This window comes from Anas acuta, chromosome 5 (assembly GCF_963932015.1).
Source record: "Anas acuta chromosome 5, bAnaAcu1.1, whole genome shotgun sequence".
Classification (NCBI taxonomy): domain Eukaryota; kingdom Metazoa; phylum Chordata; class Aves; order Anseriformes; family Anatidae; genus Anas; species Anas acuta.
This window is the reverse complement of record NC_088983.1, coordinates 38,306,259-38,331,479: the sequence shown is the minus strand read 5'-3', so window position 1 is coordinate 38,331,479 and position 25,221 is coordinate 38,306,259. Positions and strand designations below refer to the sequence as shown.

Genomic DNA, 25,221 nt, shown 5'->3' with positions numbered 1-25,221 from the left:
AGCTGTGTCTAATGATATTTAATTTATTTCCAACTAAAATTTTCTGTTGTTGCTAACAGCAGTTCACCTCAGGAGAGAGCATTACTGTAAACAGTGCTCTAGGCAGCAAGTAACATTTAAAGCAATCCAGCTCAAACTAGGGCTCTGTGACCTCCTATGTAAAACACCAGCAGCTGTCAGCACCCTGTTTACTCCAGCACTTTTGCTGCTGCTTCTGGCTGAGCTGCTGCTATGGTTTGTACTTAAAATAATCGGAACAGGCATTAGGGAATAACTGTTTCAGTATAAGCCCAGAGCTATTGCAAGCCTAGATTCACACCAAGAGTCACTTCAGAATGTCCAAGCGTAGTAAACTTCCACTCAGACAAGCTCTTAGCATGGGGAGGGAGCTTGAACAAATGCTTCCTGGTGTGTGTAGGCAGTTTCTGCAGCATCCTCGTTGCTTGGAGTCAATTTGCTTGGGGAGATTTCTTAAAGAAGGATGAACACTGACAACCTACCACTGAGGAGAACAGAAGCTGAAATAACAGGAGCTCCTGCGTATTTCCTGACTGTACACTTGTGTATATTGCTTGGACTGCAGCAGGACAGGAAGGTCTGGCTAGCTCTGAAGCAGGCCATGCATGTGGCTCAGATGGTGGAGGAATAAGCATAAGACAGGGCTGAATGAGTAGGCCCAGTCAGGATCACAGAAGAGATGCAGGCAGTCCTTGCAAATTAGGTGCCCCAGAAGCTGGTAAATGGAGGGAAGAGAGGATGCAGTGCTCTGCTGCCAGAGACCTGTGCTTGGGGGTAGACCTTAAGGAACTGACTACTTCATTAGCAGACTTGTGACTGTATTAACCTTGTCTATTAAAACCCATGAAGAATAATACTAAAATAGCTTTCCCAGTTTTTATTCTGTTTTAAATGGTCCCTGTAAATTTCACAACCACTTGAGTTCTTTGGCACTAACAAATCACTGGGTGTGATAAAACATTTATGCATGTCAAAAGCTGATAGGTGATGGGAAGTGGCTATAAACACTGAGTGTTTCAGGTGTTTCTTCAGTGGAAGAACTTGAAGGAAGCTTCTTATAGGAAGATTGATTTGGGAAGAAATAGAGCATTGTCAGTGTCTGGTACAGCTGGACTGTACCAAGGGGTGATGGGGTTTGGCTTCTTAACAGATGCAAAAGTCTGGCTATAAAAGTAGCTTAGTTCACACTGAATCAAGTGGTGGTGGGGTGAGGGAACAAGTACTGGCTTAAAGCCGTGCAGCCAGAAATAGGACCTGGAGATTTATGGAAGAGGAATGGGTGCTGATTTGTTTAAGAGTCTTGCAACAAAGTAAGAAAGATTAGTAGGCAAGTCTAGCTCAGGGGCCATTCAGGAGCAAGCGAAAGCTGTTAGGTCTTCAGCATTCAGCTTTATTGCAGGCTTACCCTGACTAAAACTAATCCATCTTGAGATGGCCTGATGTGATTGTCCAGGTCTTATTCAACAACTGGGAAATGTGTCCCCAGGGCAGCTGTCTCCTGAAAATGTAAGAGCTGCGTGGCAGGCATGTAAATAGGTGACCTGAGCTCCAGGAATGTCAGCAAGGGGAAAAATACAGAAACAAGGAAAGGGGATATCTTCAGTAGAGGATTCACCGTGGCATCCATTACAGAGGACTGTAAGACTCCCCTTACATCTGGTTTTCAAGATTGGAAAAATTGACTGTTCTCTGCTCCCTTCTCAGTGTCTCTTCAGCACATTTGTGCCTGTGCTGCAGCAGGCCACATCCTCTCTTCCTTGCTTAGAGAAGTGTGGATGAGTCATGACACTGTTAGTATTTGCTAACTCTCTGGACATGTCTGTGTTTAACTGATTGTACTTGGTGCAAGCCCCTTGCCTCCAGCTGTATGGCATCTTCTCCCTTGAATTCCCAGCAGTAACCGCTGTCAGATGTACAGGCACACAGATGTACACCACCGGATTTCTCTTAATACCAGGTTATCCCAGAAGTTAGCCATCACTTTGGCATGCTCAGTGCGTTCCCTCAAATTTAATTCTGTTTTTTTTTTTCCTGACCTGTTCACTTCTCTATATGCCCTACTCTTTCTCTCTTGAGAGGCGATGGCACAATATGTCCATTGTGTGGTTCTCTATGAAGTGTTTGGGAGCCCTAGCAGTGCTGGTGCAAGAGGTGTGCTTGGTACTGGGTGAAAGTAGTGGTTCAGCTGTGCTTCAGACAAACCCTGCTCCCTTAGACTCGACAGATAATAGCTTCCAAACCATAAGTTGGGTTTCCATCAGTTTTCCAACTGGCAAGCACTTGGAATCACAACTCAAGCTGTTTCTGTGCCAATAAACAGGAGTTTATACTGCAACCTCAAGCCCATAAGCCTTGAATTCAACTGCAGATCAGGCTAACAGTCCAGCCGTGGGACTTCTAACGCCGTACTTGGTGAGAAGCCATTTGCCCCTTTGGAAGGTTTCACTGTCCCCCAGATGCAGTTTTCTTTAATGGCACTTGCAATTCTTGTAGCAAAACAGATGGCCTGTATCAGGCTGTGCTATGTTTCTTGGCTTGGAAATGTACACTGTAAACAATTTAAGGGGAGTTTCTTATTGCTAAAGCAGGTTATCCTTTGGCTGTAAGTTCGGTTCTTGAACTAACTCATCAACTAGAATATAATTTTGCATTTCTCTGTAGCAAGCAAAATAAATTTCTCTCACTTGAAACCCCAACTAATCCACCTGTACTGCTGCTCCCTTCCATGATTAGTTTTTAAAATATCTGTTGCAAAGCACATTAATTCATGCTGCCTGAGCTAGTCAGCCGGAGAAGCAACTGTAATTTGAGACTAGGAAGGCTTGCTGAAATAGGCTGCAAATGTCAGGTAGAAAGCCGTGCCCTGGAGCACCGTCTGTTCTGCTTTTTCTTGACTTCATCTGCGTGCAGTGCCCTTCAGGGCTCCTCAGCTACCCTGCTGTGAGTCCCAGCCAGGAGAACATACATATATATGGATGTGCTTGTTTGTGATTATACACACGTTGGTCTCCAAAATTTGATGGAGCTTTTTTGAAAAGCCTGTCTTGGATCTTGCTGTGTTTAATCATTCTTGCTTACATTGACAGGTGGTTTCACAGGAATACCTTCAGATCTTGCATTGCTTCTGGGCATGCTTGCTGACTTCTGACTCTTTTGTTCTCAGAATTAAAAGAAACAGTTTATTCAGAGAGTGGAAACTATTTTGGGTTTCTCTTTTGACTGATGCACCAGAATTTTATTACTTCTGCCACCCAACTCATTCTCCCAATTTAATAACCAACAGTTTCCTAATCCGTGTAAGCTACCTGCTTGTCCTGTACATTCTTACTGTTTGAAAAGGATTTTACTGGGATCCTTTGGCAGCAGTTTGGCTTCTTGGTCATGGCACAGTCTTGCATTGCAGGGAGTTCTGGGTTTTTGTAGTTCATCTACTTCTGTAATTCCCCAGTACTTAGGCTTGCCTAAGTACAGATGTTCATGAGATCTTCAGTCTTGCTGTATTAGTCCCATGTAGGTTTCCAACATTTGCTCTTGGTTTTGTTCTGTCTGATCCTCCATCAGAGTAGAAGTTCAGTGTAGTTTGGACTTTCAGAATGGAAACAATTTTCTAAATCTGATTCCAAGAACATCTAGGCACCTGGGCTTCAGGTAGTTTTCTTTCTTAATATTTCTTAGTATTTCAGTAATAGAAAGGCAAATAGCTTTTGACAGCTCCCCCTTCCCTTGTTCTGTACTTTATACAGCTGAAAAAATGAAGAGAAAATGGTGAGGATAAAGGGAGAGCAGCAATCATTGCTGTGGGAGGTGAATCAAGGATTTGCTGCAGGGGAACAGACCTATGCCAGGAATGAGTCCATGTGCTTCAGTGATGGCTGGAGTTATTTTCAGCAGAGCTGTTTCTCACATTAATTCTCCTTCACTGTTTAGCCATCAGGGGGTAGCAGTCTGTCAGAGTCTGCGTTCTCCTGGGTTTTTATGGAAACAGCAAATGCCATCATTGGTTTTCCACTGGGGGTGAATGAAGTGTTGAGTAAACAGAATGTTCCCACCTAAGGCAAGTTTTGTTGTGCTGAGAGGTAACCACCCCTCCCTTGCTGCCTGCCATCAGTTCGGTGTATTAAATAGCAAATGGGAAGCAATGTGTGCAGCACCTCTCCTCTTGGAGGGTCCCAAAGCTTTTTGGGGTTCTTTCCCCTACTATTAAAATGCAACCATTGAAAGCCCCCTGCAACATAAATAGTACCAGACAGGAAGTAGAACACAAAAATGAAGTCCAAGCAAAGTTGGCAGATACTTACTTGTTTATTAAACAAATCTTTGCAGTGGGTGAAACCTCACAGCCTCGGACAAATTTTCTGAATTACCCAACAAATCTGTCCCATCCACGTGCTTCAAAACTGCTTTGAAGAAATCTATAGCTCAATCACAAATTCAGAGTCTATGATTTATTTAGCTTGCTAAATCTTTTTCCTATCTTGTGTCTTTTGATTTCTGTTGAGAAACAGCACGAACCCTAGCATCTATGTAGTAGATAGCATGCTGTTCATTTGAAATAGATAGCTATCATGCTTGCTGTGTAAAGACTAAAAAAGCACTAGTGTTAGCCCTAAATATACTGCAATATGGGTAGATACACACAGCAATGCTAGTGAAAACAGTGGCTTGCTGTTACTGGTAGCTGAGAAAGGAAAAGCAAAGCTGAGAGCCAAAATATTGGAGTACAGAGGAGATGTAATTAGGCCCTAATTCTTTGCTTAAACAGATTTAAAAAAAAAAAATCAGTTACCTGGATAGGCTTATTTCAGTAATGTTTCATTTGCTAATGTCTGGATTGTTCATAGCTTAGTAAAATTTAATGTTAGGAACTTCAGAGGTAAAGATGGGAACTACAAATTGCAGATTAATTATCCCTAGTAAGATAAAAGGACAAAAATACATGAGAGCAAGGAAGAACCCTAAGATGTTAGATTAAGTCAACAGAGCAAGAAAATGGAAAGGAAACAGTGCTTCATATTCAACTAGATAAGTAATATCTTGTCAAGGATTAAAACCCTAATTTGAGTTGAAACCCTGATTTCTTCTGTTTCCTGTTGGTCTACGGGCTCCCTGTCTGTAGCTGAATGAGAGCTAATAGCAACAGACAGCAGTGAAAGCTGCCCGTGGCACTTTAGGAGAATGAAATGGTTGTTCCAAGATGTGTTGTGAACAGGATACTGGGACTTGGAATGCATGTATATATGGATACCTGAGGTGAGTGACAGTTCATTCAAAGTTTTTCATATCGTGCCCCATAGGTACTTCATAAAAGAATTCTTGGTCCTTTTACAGAACCACTGCAAAAATCAGCCTTGTTTCTCCTTGCTGGCATTTTTCTATTTACAAATGCCCGGGGCAGGCACATCAGCAAGGACATTCAGTCTGAATCTCATAGCTGAGGAGTGTTGCTTAGATGAAGTCTATCTGCCTCACCGGGAGGTAGCAAGGTTGGGAGTCAGGCTTTCCTCAGGCTTAGATATTCAGCAGAGCTTTCAGGCTTTCCCTGAGAAGATGTCAGGGTGACAGGGTGAAACTGAGCAGTAGCTGGTGCACTTTAGGTCCATCATGGTTCTGGTGTTCTTAGGTAACTGCAGTCTTTGTAGGGAAGGCAGTTGTTCCACTTCAGCATCTCTTTGAACAACTTCAGACAGATCTGAGACTGGGTGCCTGTTTCAGGCCTTGCTAAAAGATGTCTCTGCTCTGCTGGTCCTCCATTTGCTTCTGCTGACAGGGAAAAGAGTGTTGTACTCAAAGCTCTTCCACAATCCCAGTCCATTGTTAGTTGTATGCCTAGGCTGAGGACTGTTAATGCTAATATTAGCCTTGTGACTTTTTACATCTAAAATAAGACTCTTTGTGCTTTGTGCAGAGCATAGAAAATTCCGGATGGCTGAATTACAGCTTATCAAACCTTTCTGTATGCAATGAATAGTTATTTGGTCTTGCTTGTGCTGTCTTTACGACTAGCTATGTGCCACTGAAAGGATTTTAAACACTCTAACTTCTGGCTACCCCAGAACCAGCTATTGAAGTACACTGTGCTGTGCTCCTCCATGCCAGCCAAGTCAAACCCTGCTGTGAGCCTGAAGAATGTGAGATTTTATCAAAAATAACACCTGCAGTAGTAGAGATAAAGCAGAGTAAGAGCTGAATATTCTGGGAACTAGAAGGGATCCCACAATGCTCAAACATCTTTCTGCTACTTGGCAGACACTAAAACTCTTCTCTTCCAACTGGAAAAAGGCACCAGTAACCTGCTGACTACCAGCAAAACATACCACTTCAGGGACCCTGGCAGTCAACTGCATCTCCGCTCTGGGAATCTGGCTCAGCTTCTTCCATGTCCAATGCTGTGACACTGAAACTTAAAGTACTGCTGCCATCTGCAGGGGCTCAACTTGATGTTATTTTCATGCTTTATTGCTGAGTTTGTCAGAAACAAAATGTTCTCCAGGAACTTTATCATGTTAGGTTTCATAATGCTTGCTTTCTTGGTGGGTGCCACTCGTTCTCAGGCCCTGAAGGGTTTTGAACTCCAAAACTTCAAACATGTTTCAGAGGGAATACTTCTGTCTGTGCTTAGAATAACATGTGGAAATGTATTGCTTTCCCACTTTAAAGATTTGCCCCTCCTGTAAGCTTGTACTGTAAGAAATGCACTGCTGTGAGCCTAAAATGAGACCTTTGCAAATCTGATCAAACGTCAAATTTATCTGAACTTTGCCACGGTGGAAGTGTGACTGCCTGTTAACATGGAACCATGCTGCTCTGCAGCTGGGTAGTCTTGTAGTTAAAAGTCTGGGAATGCATACGTGTGTGTGTTAGAGAGGGCATTAGATATAAATGAATTCAGGTACAGGGAGAGGAGAAATATTATCTGGGATGGACAATAATAAAATAGTGCTTTGCAGGTGTTCCTAGGCTGCATAAACTAATCCCTGCTTGACAGAGCAGTTGATACTGGAGGTGCATGGAACTAGGTGCAACCTGTACCACCTACACCAAAAGCAGTGGGAAATGTTGGCATGAGCTGACTGTGTTAAGTGAATGGGAAGGAGAACAGCACTGAGTGTTTGGTGTTGGAGCTGCCTGTAAATTATTGTTAGAGCTGGGTGTAAACCCTTAAGATGCTAGAATGAAATGTCCTGTACCTACTGGACCTGTAGGCTTGCAGCACAACTCGGGACTGTAAGATGCAGTCTGGAGTGAAAGATGCTAGGTGAGGAGTCATGAAGTCCTTCAGACCCTAGGATTACAGACCTCAGCACAACTTGCTTGTCAGTTTTGAGGTGTTTGTAAAAGAAATGAGAATCCAATTAGGCTGTATTTGGGGGAGTATTAGTTTCAGGCTTGACCCTATTATGTCTGAAGTCCAAGAACAAAATAAGTGATGGAGAGTCTACACTTTGCAGCAATTAAGAACACTTTTAGCTTTGTATCTCTTATTATGCCGTAAATGTACTGGCTGCTGAATTCTCTTGTCTTGAACAATGAGTGCAGAAAAATGAACTGCTGACTCCATCTAGACTTCTCCTTGGCATATAACAGATTGTTTTGCTTCTCACTTGAAGACCTCAGTTTCAGGTCACTTTCTGCCTAGTCTTGATATTTTTGATGGGATTCTATCTACTCTCCATTCTATACAAGCTCACTTTCACATAGGAAATGAAGTGTTTAGGATAGGCAATTAAGATTTCCTCACGTGAACTGGCGGCAGGATTGGAGAGGAGTTCTCAGCCCCAAACATGGGAAACAAAACAAAGTTATGAAATGAAACTGTTTGTAAAATTGGAGCACTTAATTTTAAGCTCGATCTTTAGAAACTCAAGCAAGGCAATTTCCATTTTTCCAGTTTTCTTTGATAGCAGATTTTGTAATGTTGAACCTGTTAAATCCTAACAAACCTCAAAGTTCTGAAGTTTGGAGTTCAGTCACTTAAGGACTCTGACTTAAGCCCAACGATGTTTGTGTACCTTCATCTGAAAAGGGCCAGAAGTCCACTGTAAAAATGTTACCTGAGTCCAAAGGCAGGCTGGCCTGTTTTATCTATCAGTTACAGATAAACAAAACGCTACTGGAAAACAACATTACTGGAACAAATGCATGTGTGTTTGCTTCTTTAGATACTTGACTATTGCAGTTGCACTCAGAAGTCTGAAAAGACTGGACGTGTTGGATATTTGTCTTCATCCTACGGTCACCCGTGCACTGAAGTGCTGCATGAAGACAGATGGGGTTAATTCCCAGATGGGAATAAAAACCACTACTGAAGTACAGCTGAAATGTGGCTTCAATTTGTCAGCTGAGATACTGCTGTAACTACTGCTCAGTACTAGCTTAGGACAAATGACAAAACCATCCTCAGTCAAATGAAACAGGGAAAGGAGAAACACTGCAAGCTGCCTTATCTATTATGTAAAACGAAGGGGAATTAGTGATTTTTAGTCTGCAAGCCAGTTTTGCCTGAAGATGCATTGTTTCCTACTTGCAGAAGGTAGTGCCCTGACTTTTCTCTCTGAGAGAATAGCTAGCTCTTACCTGAGCAACCAAAGCAGTACTCCAAGGTTTTGCTAATACAGTAGTACTTATCTATACTGGTGCTGCTACAGAAGGAGAGATTTTTCTCAAAGGGAAAATGTTTCCTTATCTCTAATCAGCTGGAAAAATCAGGGCTTTATATCTGAGTTCTGGAAGTTGGGAGCAAGCTCCCCCATGCACACATCCTACCTTCCTTCCCCAGTCCTGTGACACCAAGTACACTTTTACATCAAATCTAAGGCAAAGGTGTAAGAAACAGGATGGGGAAGCTGAAGAAAAATTGGTACCAGAAAGATATGAGGGGAATTGTGGAGTTTGCAGTGCTGCTATGTGCACATTGCTTTGAGTAACTGCCTTCTCTTGCTAGGACATATCATCCCCTAAGATCTTGTTACTCTTTCCAGAACAATGCTACAGTTCTCTTTTCCAGCCACTGGATGCTTCCTCAGCCACAGCAGGTAGGAAACTCAGAGCAGCTCAGTGTTTGTTGGCTCACAGCAGTTGCTGGGTTCTCTGAAACAGGAGGGCAGCACAGTGAGCTGTTTGTTACTTGTTCCCCACTACTGGGGCTGGCACAGAAGCTCACCAGACCCCCTAAACACAAAGCTAGAACCATCTGATTGTATACACAGGTACAAGCATGTAAAAACTTCCATAATGCTCTTGTGGGAGGATTCCCAGGTCAGGCTTGTTGCTACAGTGGGCTTGTATCTGGGTCAGCCCCTCTCCCCTCCAGTCTGCTGGACATCCAGTCTGCTGGACACAGTGCTGCTGCAGAGCTGTCACCAGCCTGGCGAGTGCAGCTGGTCCAAGGCAGCAGGCAAATGTCCCTGCTGTGTCACCACAGGGTCCCTTTAATCCTTGGCAGCCCAACACGTGTTTGCTTGCTCACTGATGAGTGGCTCTGAAGTCCACGTTTAAGTGGAGTTGTGAGAAGCTGAAAGCCCTTGCTGCTTCAGCTGTTCCTTTGGCAGAGCGCTTTCAGCAGTTTGCCACCTTTGACAGTGTCTGTAACACATGCTGCTCTCCTGGCACTATGAAGACCAGTCTTAAAATGCATTGTAAATACAGGCTCTGACTCCCAGCTTCACCCTCTTCCTAGAGCTGGACCACAGAAAACTAGATTAAATAATTAAATTCACTTCAGCTCTGGATAAAACACGTGTTTGTATGCAAAATGAATTGTCAAACTAATTTATGCCTGCCTAACTTTTCTCTGCAGGCCCTTCTGCTCTGGAGAGGATGCAGTTATAGCAGAGTGAGCACTGTCTGGGACAGCGTCTGCATTTTAGGGAAACAGAAAGCAAATGGTGATGGGTATAGGAAGCTGAAGACAGATGAGACAACCCTGTGGTGTAGGCAGCTGAACAGATTTAATCACTGCTATGGAGTTATGCTGGGTACTACAGGACACCATAAGGAATGTGGTATAAAGCTCTCTGAGCAGATTTAATCAGTGGTAGTTCTCATCTCTTGCAGCTGAGATCCATCTGGGTTTGCCAGCCCATGCTGGAGAGCAGGTGGTGTGTGTGTGAGTGGTGCTGGGTGGGTGCTTGCCCACCCCTGGATCTGGGCTGGTTCTGCCTGGGGTCAGCTGCAGTATTCCCAAATTCATGGCGTTTGCTCATCAGTGGCCCGGATAGCCTGTCTGTTGTTAAATGAACACATTCCTAGTCCAGGAATGTTGGCCAACTTGAATGTCTCTTCCTATAGGTATTCCTCTATCCGTGTCCACTTCATCAGTCTCCTCATTCTTCTCTGCTGCAATCCCCCTCTACCTGAGCTGTTAGTTTATAAGGAAGTAGGAAATAGTAAAGAGCTATCTGTTCACCTGTCATCCACACTTGACACCATTTTCAACTCCAGGCTTAGGTGTGTCTCCCTGCAGCTCTGTAGAATTGGTGCAAGGCTTTCATTGGGTCCTTAAAAAGAAGACCCCATCCCTTCTGCAAGTCAGCAGGCAGAACATCCAAAAGTTAAGGGTGCTGTTTAAATAATACTATTAAAGCTTTGTATTCTAATTATCAGGAACTAATGCAACTCGGGTCAGAATCCAAATGTTTGGGGACCTCAGTGCTATTTTTGAGCCTTCAGACTGTTTAGTAATCCTTTCTTCTAAAAATAAAATGTCATATTTTTACTATCCATGTAGTTAGCACCAGCTGTCCAAGAGAAAATAAATCTCTTTCCAGTCTTTAGGGCTTTAAAGAACAGTCTATTTCAGGCAGAAATAGTTCATGCTAGGCAGACATCCCAACATTTCTGTTGAAATACCACAGTTGTTCATAAAGAACATTGGAGCAGTGTTCTTTACAACGTTATTTTCGGATGCAAATGATGTCTGCAGCTGAACAGTGGTTCCAGCTTTGAATTAATTTACCACTTTCCAGTCAACTAAAACGCTCCTGCTTTCCAGTAAACCCAAATGTTTATGCAAGTCCTAGGTCTAGTTTAATGAGTTTGGGAAGGTTCCCAGTACATGGATGCTAATGCTTTGATGCTTGTTAATGACAATTCGTATGCAAGCCAATTCCATCTTCCTGCAGCCACATCCACAGGAAAAGCAACGCGAACAGCTCGCTATTAACCTACGTTGCCTCTGTTTAAGCAGGACGGGTCTTGGATCTCCCACTTACAGCCCTATGCCCAAATTTGTGTGGGTATGGCGCCCATTGCTGCTTAGAAGTGTGCCCATCCCTGTGTGCACGCTCACAAATCTTTGCCCCTCCAGGAGCAGCAAGAGGAGGTCTTGTGGATCCTTGTCAGCAGCCCCTCTCCTCTGGGAGGCAGAGGCTGAGCTGTGCCCACGTGCTGCCATGCTCCTGGCTGGGGGGAAGGATCTGGCACCCTGGCAGGGCGATAGCTGGGAGGAGGCTGCCACCCCTGAACAAAATCACCTGCTCTGCTGCTTCCCTAATAACAGCAAAGGAGAGAGGAGGGACCAGGAGCTGGGTCAGATGTCCTGCTCACTGTGCATGGGTCTAGGCTGAGCACCCTCAGCAGGGCAGAACAGCTTTTGTGGTCGAATATCTGAGTACACCAGAACAGCTTAATTAACTTCCATGGTGACTTGTGAAGATAATTCTACATTTTTTGTTTCCTGGTTTCTGTTAGAGTGTTTCTTAGAATCGAAGCTGCTAGAGCTGTGCTAGGACAGCAGATGTTTGCAGAGGGAAAAGCTCCACTTTTAGGCTTCTCCCTTGTGAGATGAAAATGGGCTATCAATATCATTTCCATTGCAGCAGCTGAGATGGAGCAAGCAATCAGTAAGCAAAATACAGCAGGGTACAGCTGGGAAATTATTTCAGTATTGCTAGGTTTGAGGGAACAAAGGTCCTTAGCCATTGCAAAGAAATGAGGTGCATACTATTGTCAGGTTACTGCTTCTCTTGTTTGTCTTTTGGTACATCTTTATTCTGTGCGGAGAAGTGCATGGGCGTGCTTTGGGGAGATGTGTGCCTGAGAGTGAACCACTGCTTCCCACTCAGATGTGTTCAGGAACCTGCTGGTTGAAATTGGTGTGTTCCCCAGCTGTGGTACGGATCCTGCCTCAGACCCGTAGCTCCCTTGCTGACTCCCCAGCACCTGGCTTGGGGCAGCTGTGCTCCCTGTGCTGGTCCTGCTCAGTGTGTGGGAGCTGCCCAGTCCCTCAGAGCAGCCTCCGCTGCTGCCTCACCTCACAGGTGAGGTGGGCTCCTCTGCTTCAGAGTCTGCCTCAGCCAGGCACAACTGCAGGGTGAGTGGTGCTGCCTGGTGGCACAGCCAGCTGCCTTCTAACACAACCCATCATTGCGGCCACCTGCCTTGTGGAACCATGCTCTGCTCCCAAGGATGAGCTTCCTCAGCTAAATGGGCTCTGAGCTGCCAGCCTTTTCCATCTGCCCTTGCCCTGTGTGCTCCCAGGCCATCCATCTGATGTTCCCCCACCCCTGGGCCCGTGGTTCCTGAACCTCCAAGTCCCTTCTGACCTCAGAACACCTTTGTAGCACCGCATGTGGTCCTAATAGTGCTGCAGCATTACTCAGCTATATTTCTTCAGATTTTTGAAGGACTTGCCCAAGTGAAGTATGAAACTGCACTACGAAAGAACAAAATGTGTGCACTGCCCTTCCTGAGCCCCACTGGACGCTGCAGACAGGCACTGCCTGCACAGCCCCATGTGTCCCTCTTGCTGTGCTGGCTGACCAGCTGGTGCCTGCAGGCAGCAGCTCTCCCCGGCTCCCCAGGAGCATCCTGCTGCTTGTGTGCACTCCTCTGCCTGCCCCAGCCCTACACGTACACCTACACAGAGCCACTGAGCTGCCATCCCTGGGCAGGCAGCTGTGTGAGGGTGATGTGAGCAGCTCCTCTGCTGGATGTGTGCTGCCACAGGCCTGGGGGCGAGGGCAGAGATGCAGGGCGCGAGCTGCAGTGTCGACAACCCGAGCAGACCTCTGCATTTTGCCTTTGTTGCCAGTAGCTGCTGGTCTGTTCTCCCCTTCAGTGAGCTTGCACAGTTCCTGTGAACCATGTGCGGATCAGGCCAAGCGTCAATAACTGCCCAGCCTGCTGTTTAAATAGAGTAACAAGCGGTAAACCAGCCTGAAATAGCTTTTATGTACTTTAATAAAAATGACAGGAGTTCATGCTGTAAGCCATGGGGGCATATGCTGTCTGAGCTAAACTTTGTAAAATATTGATGTTGGTTTAGGGTTTCTGTGCTACCCCAGTCCCAAAAAGAAAAGGTACTGCTCTCTGCCAGTTGGACTGTGGTTCTGTAAATAAAAATAAGAGTAGGGCAGAGCTACAAAGTACAGAGGCGGAGAATGAATCTTTCTTATTCCCACTTTATTTCTATTTACCTCCTTTGGCTTTTTTCTTTTGCTTTCTACTGTGGTGTTTGTTACTTGTGGATCTTGCACTGCTTTTCATCTTCAGCTCAATTGCTGTTCTTAACTTAAACCATAATCTGCTCAGTCAATACGTTTTAGAAAAATGGTGCAGAGCTTAGACCAGAATAGACTGAACCAAAAGAGAGGGAGTGGTAAGGTTAGGAGGTTAGCCGTGCCTCTTTGCTTTCTACTTGTTTTGTTTCTGTAAAAGTAAGTTGTCGAGTACTTCTGTGCCTGCGCGGCACATGACACTTTCCAGTTCCAACAGCGCAAGTTGACAAGACATGCTCGTTCGGCTGCCAGCTCCCTTCCTTCTGATCTTGGCTTGTCTCACACAGAATGTCTGGCGTATCTTCTCATCCCCTCCAGCAGTGTGAGGGTTGGTTGCTCCAATTGCACCCCCGAACTGCCCCGCAATGTCAGGTGTTGGGGTGGGGATGCCTCAGGACAAAATTGAACCAGGAAGCTGCTGGGGTTCTCCTCCTGGTCTCGGAGGTTTTTGTACATGGAGAATCAAAGGGGCAGGGAAATGATGATACTCATGACAGAATTTCAACTAAGCTTTTTTACAAGAAAGAAAGAAGGAAAATCCCTCAAACATTGAAAACTACTAATTTTTTGTATTTGCCCTAAGAAACTAGGACTGGCATTCAAAACTGAGTTTGAGGCAGCACTGGAGGTAAGTGGGAGGGATGTTGTATGAAGTGCCCATAAAAAGAGGTATATGAATTCAACACAACTGAGTTCTGTGTGCATTGACCACTAGGTTCATGTGTAGTAGCAGAGGAATTGGCTTCTGCATGGCAGTTCTTCTTGGATGCTCCATAGAATCCCCGCAGCATTCAGGCAAAAATCACTGTGCTAAGATGCCAGGGTGTGGAGAAACATCTGAGGAAAGGCTGTGTGTGAAAGACTGCAGGGTCACTGACTGGCTCAGTGGAAGTCTTAATGCGCAGAAACATTGGTGAAAATTTCCACCATGCTATTCTGTAGCTACTGAACAAAATGAGCTACTCAGATAACCTCTTGAAAGAGCTCTGGATGTCTTCACACAAACCTTCTGTCATGGGAGTGTAACTCACTGTTGCCTTCTGCAGTCCCTCCTCTGAGTGCCAAGTGATGTTGGTACATGTGGCAGCTTTGTGGTTAGTTTTCTGATTCCCTCACTGGGTGTATTCTGGCAAGGGGATGTGATGTTTGGCCTTAAAAACAAAGGGTTGTGTTTCTCCTTGTATATATTTTTTCTCACGCTTCTGGCTGCCAAGTTGTCTATGGTGTGAAAGCATTCAGAGGTTAGGCTCCTCTAATGTGGCCTGAAGATGAGTTTGTGGACTGTCAGTCAGATCCTTGGCTAAGAGAAAAGCAAATTACTTTCTGGAAGAATAATGCAGCTAGTGGGAAGCAACAACTCAGTTTTGTCCAAGCTGAATTGGAGTTAGCTGCTCTTTCTCCCAGGACAGATCCTGCTCTGACATCGTGGCATCCTCGCAGCGAGTTTGGCTCTGCCTGTGGAATAGTGCAGGAGGATGTCAGCAGAGAGCTGGCAGAGGCAGCTGTGGCAGGAGCGTACCCATCTGGTACAGATAAACACATCGTAGGGAAAAGTTGCTGCTGCAGTTGCGAAATAAATAGTAAGAAAACCAAAGGAGTGAAATCACACATTTGTGTGGGCAAAAATAAATAACTAAAAGCTTGGCAAGATGTCCTGATCTTGTGCAGATGTAGGAGATGCAGGCTGATTCATACATGGATCTTTCATCAAAATGGCACAATTCTCCTATATGACAAGAAATGGCAGTGAATGTCAGCTGAGAATGCCAGCAGATGAAGATGATTTTGTTGAGGAATTCAAAATATTTAGTGACTCTACAACAGTGCTGATAATATTTATTCTCTGATGCTTTTGCTGACAAAATTTCAGGTGTGAAGTAGTCAATAACTCCAGATTGCATTACGCAGGGATAAGACTTGTTCTCGGTTCCTAAGCGCTCTTGTGTATCCTGAGATACTTCAAGCTTCAAATCATGAGCTCTGTCTCCCTCCCAGTTGTGCTTTCATGGAAGCCTTATGTTCAAAATGCAAACACCAGATTCTTCCACTCCTTCAGTACCCCGTGCTCCCAAATTCCTTCCTCTGCATTCTCTCTGTTTCTCTAGTGACTGGAGAGCAGCTCCAAGACATTGCTGGCTTCTGATTACTTCTGATCAACCATGTCTTAAGCTCTTCCCTGATACCTGAGTACCAGCATCCTTGCTTCCTGTCTGTAATCCCTAGAAACAGACCTGTTTTGTTAACAGGTTACCAGCAATCTGTAGATTCAATTAAAGTTTATTAAGGACATTGAGCATGATCAACATTTAGAGATACTGCATTAAAATGCTCCTGTAACTATTGTCTTTCCCTTGATTATTTCAAAGCACTTCATTGTGTAACCTTCACAGCACCTCATAATGAAAGAAATGTAGTGTTTACAATTAGGCAGGCACACAGGTACTGGCAAGCTAGAACCAAAATTATCAGATGTGAATGCTTAAATATGACAACTTGAAGCTCTATTTTAGTAAGTGGTAAGTATATGTCTGTCACCAGCTTTAAAGAAACCAGATGATCTACAGGTTTGAGGAATAAAACGTGCTTTTATATGGTTAAATAGAATAAGTAACTGCCTAAATACCGATTGTATTCTGTAATCACAAAGCATGTAAAAGAAATCTTACATCTCAGGGCCCTACGTCAAAGGATCCTGGAGGATTTAATAAATGCATTTCAGTGCAATGAAGCTGTTTCTGGGGTGTACTGTGGCAACTACCTTGCAGCCCACAGGAACTTCACACAATAATATAAAGGGCAAGGTGAGGAAGGCTTTATTGAACTGAAGCTGCAGGGAGAATCTAGGTCAGAAGAATGCAATTACTTGAGCTGACTGAGCAATGGAAAAAATTCCACTAATACTCACTTGAGCTCAAAAGCAATCAAGGTTTACTTTCACTTACAAAAGTGAATTTAAGCAAAAGCTTATGTAGTAGCAAAATATATGTTGAATTGGATTGTTCACACATTATACTTCAAATGTGACATGTATTTGCAAGATGCAAAAGCCACTCAATGCAGAAACTGTATCACTCAAATGACTAACCAACACTGAATTAATGTAAAAGTTAGGTAATAAATATTCACAACAAACTGTTCACAAGATATTCACATAGTGAAAACATTTTTCCAAATAAATTCACAAATACATACAGTAAATTACTGTGCAAATTTTCTGAGCACTCTGTGAGCAGAAGGAAGGAAAGTGTGCTGATTACAGTACCTATCAGAGATGGGTTTTTATTTGGTGATCCAATTCTTGCAGGTGTCATGGGATTAAGTACGAGAACAAGCTTCTCATTCATGTAAATTATTTAAACTGAAATATCAGTTCTAAAATCATTGTAAAATATAAGTATCTCATTTTATATAGTTGACCAGTATCCAGTAATATTTAGAGATGCTACTGTCTTAAGTACTATTCTAGCAAGAGAACTGCATATCCTATGAGGAGGAGGCTCGTTCCCTGTTTTGAAAATTGTTTGAATGCTATTACCACAATTGAAGTAGGTTTCACAAAATAGCTGAGACAAGATCCTTTACTGTGTGAAATCTAATAGCAGCCCACTCTGAAGTAGGCTGGTAGCAACAGAAGCAGGTAGAGGCTTCACATATAACCAAACCACAGAATCCTTTTGGTCTTACAAAGTGAATAATTTGGTAAACATATTGTAATAGAGTACAAAATAAAAAGATTGTGGAGTAGTACAGGAGAATTGAAACTCCATCCTGTGTAATTAACATTTTATAAATATATCCCCAATGAAGAACAACAGAGTGGTGAATTTCCCAAGGATATTTAGGATATCTTTTATTCACACACATCTGACACCCACAGATACTGAAAAATAATGTTACTAACAGTTGCCCATCAGCTGACATCTGCATGTTTAAGGAAAAAAAGGAAAGAATGCCAGACTTATGATAAAAATGCTGTGTTTTAAAAGTAATGAAAAAACACCTTTTCTATATGTTGTCTTCTGGAATGTTTTCTATATGGCATCTTCTGGAATGAAGTCAAAGATGAGACAACATCTTGTTTTCTCAAATGTGGTTAGTGTCACATCTGTCAAAATATCTTGCCACTAGTTTTTCTGTTAAAAACAGATTAAATTTAGTGGCTACTTGTCTATTTTTATAAAATGTGGATGATTTTACTGCTGGTAGATGCTAAAATAGCTTTCAACAAGGTAGAGCTATTTTTTTTTTCTTGGTAAACCAAAAAAAACTTTTAAACATTCTGAGAGAGTCATTTTAGGTCAGAAGGGGTATTACACAGCTCTGTGATAGGTTGTAGCCCAAACTTTCTAGTTAGTTAAACTGAAAGTTAGGATTTCTACTGCCGTTTTCAGACAGCTTTATAAATGTGCAGCTCTGCAAGATTTTGTATCCCATTGTACCTCTCAAACAATAGGAGCAACAACCAGTTCAGCAATTTTGATGAGACCTCTTCTTCTTAGGTCACAAGGGATGGTTTAAAAATCTTAAATCTGACAATAAGTTTGAATTCTGACTTGAAATGGTCTATATTATGAGACTTGGGGTCTCATAAAACTTTACTTGGTAATTTAAAGAGGCAGCCCCTTTTGTACCTGTTATGTATTACAATCCTGAATCTGTAGTCAAAAAAGCACAAAATTTGGTCAAGTCTCCCAGTTACCCTGTTCTTCATGGTTTTTCTCTAAATCTTTGTCTCTTTTTACCTTAAGCAATCATTTGCAACTGCTCTGAAAAATATCTAGCCTATTAGGAGATGTAGTTAGTAACATTCATACACAGATCTACAAACACCAGTGGAGTCATCAGAAAAACAAACACAAACTGCCCTGCGTGCATCTCCCCTCAGTTCCTGATGTATATAGACCATGAACAGGACAACATAAATCATTGAAACCCCATCACACAACAGCAGAATATAATAATCCAAGTTGCAGTGTAATGCAGGTCACATGAAATAGCTACAAGTTAAAGAGAGCAGAAGAGACTAAGCTCTAGAAGACAGCTATATAATAGAAGCTGACAGGTTACATGAACATGAATATGAAGGCGAGGACTAGAAAGAAAAGAAAAAGCTTTTGTCACCAACTGGCTTGACGTAGCAGGGCCAAAAGAAATAAGGCTGCTAGGAGTACAAAAGTTCAATGAGCAGGAGGCAGTAAAAGCCCGGTGACAAATCCCCCATTAACAGCAGTAACACAAATGGAAGATTGGCTTGAAAATCACTGTGCCTAAAGGACTCTTTCAAGGGTGAAGTTTGTATTAGTAACTTCTGAATCCAGCACACAGAAGATTTTCGGGAAGGATACAATAAAGACAGACCAATGCCACAGTTTACATGAAGCAAACAGTGAGAGCTGTAGATTGCAAGAATGGTTTTGGAATGGAAGCTACAGAGCCAGCTGTGCTTGCAAGTACTTGCCTGTTCGACTTTATGAAGAGTGAGTTTTGCAGGAGCTCAATGCTAGAGCTATGCTGGCTCCGCAGGCCTGCTAGGTTTCAGTGAAGTCTGAAGGTGCAGGCTGACATACAGGGGCATCCCACTGGAGTAGGAAATGCTGCGGGGTTTACATCTCTCGGATCTCGTCCCTTCCTCTGCCCAAGCTGCTGATTCCAGTAGGCTGTGCCAGCAGTCTTCCCTCACCATGTGTGTCCATGCCAGATGCAGTTATTGACCCCATAGCCAGTGTTTGGTGTCAGCAGCACCGTGTCTGTTCAGAAGAATTTGGAAGAACACCCAGAGCTGCCACTCCCTGGCTCTGGGCTGCTCGGAAACTGTTCCCACAGCTTCACTGCAAAACCTTTCACCTCATCCTATCTTTACTATCTTTCTGCTTCTCGGTACTACCTCAACTGTCTCAGCCATTTCTCTGAAAATTTCAAGCCATGGTGCCAGTTCTTTCTCAGCCTGGATGGGTGTGACAGTCTGATGTTATGGCCCAGTTGCTCACAAAAAGCAAACAGACATTGAAGGCTTCTCTATGCCATCTGCCTATGTAAGGCATGCTCTCAAACAGGAAAGAAAACTATGTGCTAATGTTATTTCTTAAAGAAGAAAATTCTGTAATTCCATGATTTAAGTCCCTCAGGTTAACAGAGAAACAAGGGACTCAAAGTGGGAAAGCAGGTGAAAAGGAAGAAGATAATAGCCATGCTGAATATAGACCATGAGAGAACAATGCTTTTAAGAAAATGAGGAAGTAAGAGTTATAACGAGAAAGAAAAAAGAAGAAAAAAAAGAAAAACAAAAGAACAAAAACACAAGGAAACACTTTTAGAAATCGTGTTAGAGAAAAGATGTTTCAGGCAGCATTTGACAAATCCCACAGTCATTCATCATGAAATGACAAAAAGAGAAAAACAAAATGCAGCACACTTAAAAATATTATTGTTTCAAGGAATGCATGAGCAGTGAGTGATGCCATGCTAGGAAAGCAAGTTGAAGTATTAAAAGGAAATAGCTCTCCTCCATGTCCCAAAACTGTCATGCAGGAGTATTCTGTCTCTTCAGCTACACATCTTTATATGTTTACTTGTAAATAGTTATTAAATAGATACTTAAAATTAAATACATACACCTATGATTCCAAGCAGCACTGTAAATTACATCCAAGCATTTCTCTTCCCTTCAGATGGCAGTTTAAGACTAGTAAAGGATAAAAGCCAAAGTAAAAAGGACCTATCCTGCTGATGTACCTAACAGCAGAGAGAACAGTTTACCCATAAGCACAAAGTCCAGTAACGAGTGTAACAGAAATAAGGGGAAAAACAGGAAACAGAGATAACAAAGATACTCAAGCCTCATTCAAAAATGTTAGCTGTATGCAAACCTTTTCCAAATACATAAGCAGATTTAGAGAGTCTGCCTGCACTGAAGGAGCCAGCTGTAAGGGTTTTCACACTGTCTGTGCCTATTAAGTGCAGCCTGTGCTACCTTCTTACTAACTCTTTCCTGGGTGAGGGACCGTGTTCTGCGTGTGTATCTGAGCAAGGTGGTCTGTCCACTTCAGTGAGACACAATCAGAAAACAAACAATTCAGCTCTTGAGCAACTTATGAAATATCAAGAAACGCAAACCAGATGATTTCTCTGTTCTTCAGTATTCAGTGCACATTCTTCCCTCCTTCTTCAGCAGTCCCTGGCATTTTAGCTACCCAGATGCTGCTGCATTTAATCAATGATTCAGTACACAGCCCATGAGATGTGCCACAACACTTCAACAAGGAACTTGTATCTCTCCACGGGGACAGAGGATCTGAGTTGGTGTCAGTCTCTTCTTGTCAGTTATAATTAACCGTACACCCATTTACATACATAAATATTTATACACAAAGAGGAAACTTCCTAGTGCTTTATCAGATCTCTCTTTATCATAGTGGATTCTCATGACAGCAAAACACAATTTAGTTTTGTTAAAAACTCAGAGAGAATTTTGAAACTCATAAATACGGAAATTGTGGCCCAGATTTTGAGAGGCTGAGAACCTGCAGCTTCTGGGGACACCCAAAAATTGTAGATGCACAGCGTCTCTTCCATTTTAAAGCACCTGGCCACAGTCTTAATGCAGAGACAGGGTAAAGAACAACAGATTGTACTGAACTTTTACAACATTTTGTGTTTTTTTTTCAGACTTTAAAAAAAAAAAAAAAAAAAGGATGAATATCTTCAATGAGAGAATGAGAGTGGCAAGGCAGAAAACTTATAATGAATTATAATGGATCTCTGGGAGCTTAAATGTACAGCCCAGGCTTACTGCCCATCCTGTGCTGTGGTGGCACCAGCTCCAGACAAACTGCCTAAATAGCTTATCTTGCACCAAGTCACTGGATAAACCAGGTCATACCTAACATAATGTAACACATGTTTTAGAGACCTTCCTTTCCCTACTAACCACATAGATGGCATGTGAATTTTAGGGGAAAAAGAAAAAAAAAAAGTTTAGAATTTGCACTGAGCTTAGTTTAGTTAATAAAAGACTTTTTTTTTTTTTTTTTTTTTTAGAAAGTAGGGAAGTAACTTCCGTCTGATAAGTTTTGGGGCTTCAGTTCAATGACTTGTTAACATTTACCTAATTAATAGAAAAATAATTGCAATGTAAAAAGGGCCGCCAAGATTAAACAGGGTTATAGCATTTATTGCCCACTTTTTCTGGCAGTCTTTATTGATTTTACATGGCAAGGCTTTAGTAGTGGGGAGCTGGCAGGGTGGCCTCTGCAAGCAAAGCCCAGCAGTTGCCCCATGCCACATTGGAGCCAGCTCTAGCTGCTCCAAAAGGGACCCGCCGCTGGCCAGAGCTGAGCCAGGTATGGGAGTGATGCTGGTTGGGCCTCTGGGAGAGCAGATTGAAGAAAGAGAAAAAACTGCTGTTAACTGCAGCTGGAGGAGTGAGAAAATGTGAGAGGAACAGCCCTGCAGACTCCAAGGTCAGTGCAGCAGAAGGTGCTGCAGGCAGGCAGCAGCAGTTCCCCTGCTGTTCTCCTGGGGAGAGGCCCCCGGTGGAGCAGGCTGTCCCCCTGCAGCCCATGGGTCCCACACGGAGCAGATCTCCACACTGCAGCCCCCCCACGGGTGAAGGAGCCCCCGGTGGAGCAGGTGGATCTGGCCTGGAGGAGGCTGCGGCCCATGGAGAGCCCCTGCAGGAGCAGGCCCCGGGCCGGAGCTGCAGCCTGTGGAGCAGTTTGCTCCTGGAAAATGGATCCCATGGAGCTGTGTGGGAGCAGTTCCTGAAGAGCTGCTGCCTGTGGGCAGCCCCCTCAGGACCGCATCCCATGGGAGGGACCCCATGTGGAGCAGGGGCAGGGAGTCACCATGAAGGAGCGAGCAGAGACGAAATGCTGTAGACTGACTGCAGCCCCCATCCCCTGTTCCTCTGCGCTGCCTGGGGAGAGGAGGTAGAAGATGGTGTGTATTGGGAAAAGTGTTTTTAGTTTGCTTTTAGTTTTCACTGCTCTAGTCTATTAGTAATAGGAATAAATTATTAGTTTCCCTACGCTGAGTCTATTTTGCCTGTGATGGCAATTGGCGAGTGATCTCCCTGTCCTTATCTCAACCTTTGGGTCCTTTTAATCATATATTCTCCCCCTTTTCCTTTGAGGATAGGGAGTGAGAGAACAGTTGCAGTGGGATTCAGCTGCCCATCAGAGTGAAACTACCACACAGTCTCAGAAGAAGCATTTAAGGACTGGACAGGCTAATTTTTGACTTAGAGTCACCTTGTATAGTATTCCTTGGGCTGTGACTACACAGTCATCATAACCAGGCAAAAATCCACTCCCTTGCTAAAAAGGAGGGATTCCTCCTGTCAGGTCTTCTCATCACATAGACACGGCATTTGTGCAGTTTTGTGCTTAGCCACATCATTTTACCAGACTTGACAAAAAGTAGCAGTGTGTGATGGCACTGGCTTACAGTGTCTCACTCTCCATGATGCCCCTTTTACCAGACCACTTGTGCCAGTACAAGCTCTTTGTCTGGTGAAATGTTTCTGTTTGCCTGCACAGGCAACTGTTTTGCTCAGCTTCAACTCTGCTTGAAAGTGATGAGCACCATCTTTGACACTTGTATAGCTCACGTGTTCGTGCCTGAGTAAGTAAGGTCTGGAGGGAGGAATCAGTCGATGCTCCAGGTACAACCATCTAGGTCATTTGCGCTTGTTTTCCAAAGCCTGAATCCAGTAAATGGAAAGGAAGGTTTTTAAGAACAGAAATGAAGAACTTGAAAGTGGGCTGTTGTGGTGAGTAGCCCCTCACTTGAAGAAAACCAGGAGGACACCAGTTCTAGGAGAAAGGCTAAACAAGTAGAAAGAAACATGTCTGTTAAACTAAAGCTCTCGTTCAACTTTCTCGTTTGTTTTGCTTTGGTTCCCAAACTTGGGCTTCTAATGACTAAATAAGTTTGTGTAGTCAGAAGTGTATCTGTTTTTTTTTTCTCCAGCAATCTCATTGTTCTGTATCTTCAGAAATTAGACTATCACAACCACCACAGTACTATAACAAAACAAACAAACAAACAAACAAAAAACAAACAACAACAAACACCTTGTTTTGTCTTGTTTTGTCATCCAGAAGTCACAACACTGATGATGAGCTGGGATTGCTACTCCCCTTCCTGGCAGCACACTATGTCAAGTGCTGAGTGCAGGGAGCTTCCAGAGGGCCCTTCACTGGGACGTTTAAGACACTGACATCCTCCAGGGCATCTCCTCACAAGGGACACAAGAGGTGACTCAGGTAATAAAATATGTACTTTAAGAGAGAGTGGGGATGTTAGGATGTTGAGCAAAGCAACTTTTAACAATTACATCATCTGTATTGTTAATGTATCATGTGTGATCTCTGTGGAAAGCTGGCAGTAGATCACCTATTTAACAAAATGTATGTTTAGCAAATGTCTTCTATAACATTAAACAGTCAGAAATAGATTTATAAGAAGGGATTAGGTATATAAATTAGAGAAATCCTCTGGTAAGGGATAATTTAATATTAGAAGGGAAAGAAAATGCAATCACAGCTAACAGCAGAGCAAGAAACGTCAGTGGTGGCCAGTCACCAGATTCCAGGGACAGGAGTTTGAAGGGAAGCAGAAAAAAAGATTTACTTGGAAGAAAGTTATAGATAGGAGCACAAGAAATGAATTAAGGAAATGAAATATGAAGATAACGTTAATCTGATTTGCTTTAAAGGGTAAAATATTTCTGTCCGTTCAGAGGAATCACTACTTTCTGGCACAACTTTTCCATATGGATATTTATCCTTGTGTACTTTGTGATTGGAATGTAAAGAAAGGAAATGGTTTTCCCAGTGATCTCTTACCTGTACTGCTGCCCATGCTGTCCCGCCACCTCTTCTTGTTCTTTAGGACTGTAGGTACTATAGAAATGGAAGGTATTGGTAGCAGCAGTAATAGAGAGAAATCAGAGACTGTAAAGGTTGGGAACTCAGAGACACTACTATTAAAACAAACAAACAAACATTTTTAAATTATCATCCTGACCCTCTCCCAAGTTACTTTTATCACAAAGTGTTTTTTTCATTTCAAGAGGGGACGATTAACACGAGACCTCAGCCACTGAATTTGGAGACTTTTGTAGAAGAGGCCTTGATCTGCAATTCTTGTTATGTGGGTAGCCCAAACGACACAGCCTTACATGAAATGGTCAGCTGACAAATGTTATTTTTACAGGAAGTTCCTTTAAAAATCCTGTTCGAGGGTTTTCAAGTAATTTTGTTAAGTGACATGTAATTAGTTCCAGTTCAATGAATTGATTGTTCTGGATTCAACTGTTAATTGCAGTTAGTATTGCAGAAGCAAAATGCAGTTCATCTCTTTGTGAAGTGCAACAGCCATCTCACACGTGAAATAAACAGAACTGTTTTTTTTTCAGCTGGAAAGTCAACATTACATTTAGGAGATAAAATGTATTAAATAAGAATTCAAAGACAGATCAAGAAAAGAAATCAAGGCATCTATGACAGATGGACTTAATCACCTACGCTGAAAATTACAGCATACAACTGCCCAGTGCTGCAGCAGCCCAGGTGTCTTCTTTATATTTTGATCATTCCTCCAGCGTCCATAGTTCTGCTTTTTGGCATGCCCAGAACTGCTCCCACTCCAATAACCACTCATCTAGTTCTCAACTTAACCTGTTACATTTGAGAAACCAGGCAAA

General features: G+C 43.1%; 1 long non-coding RNA gene across 1 annotated transcript in view; it reads left to right on the top strand.

Moving 5' to 3' along the window:
- LOC137857567 (uncharacterized) overlaps positions 1–25,221 on the top strand; it is a 62,434-nt gene extending 37,213 nt beyond the window's left edge. The window contains exons 3-4 of the long non-coding RNA XR_011097139.1: positions 23,615–23,779; positions 24,934–25,221. This is a non-coding gene — a long non-coding RNA (uncharacterized lncRNA). The remainder of the gene's footprint in view (positions 1–23,614; positions 23,780–24,933) is intronic.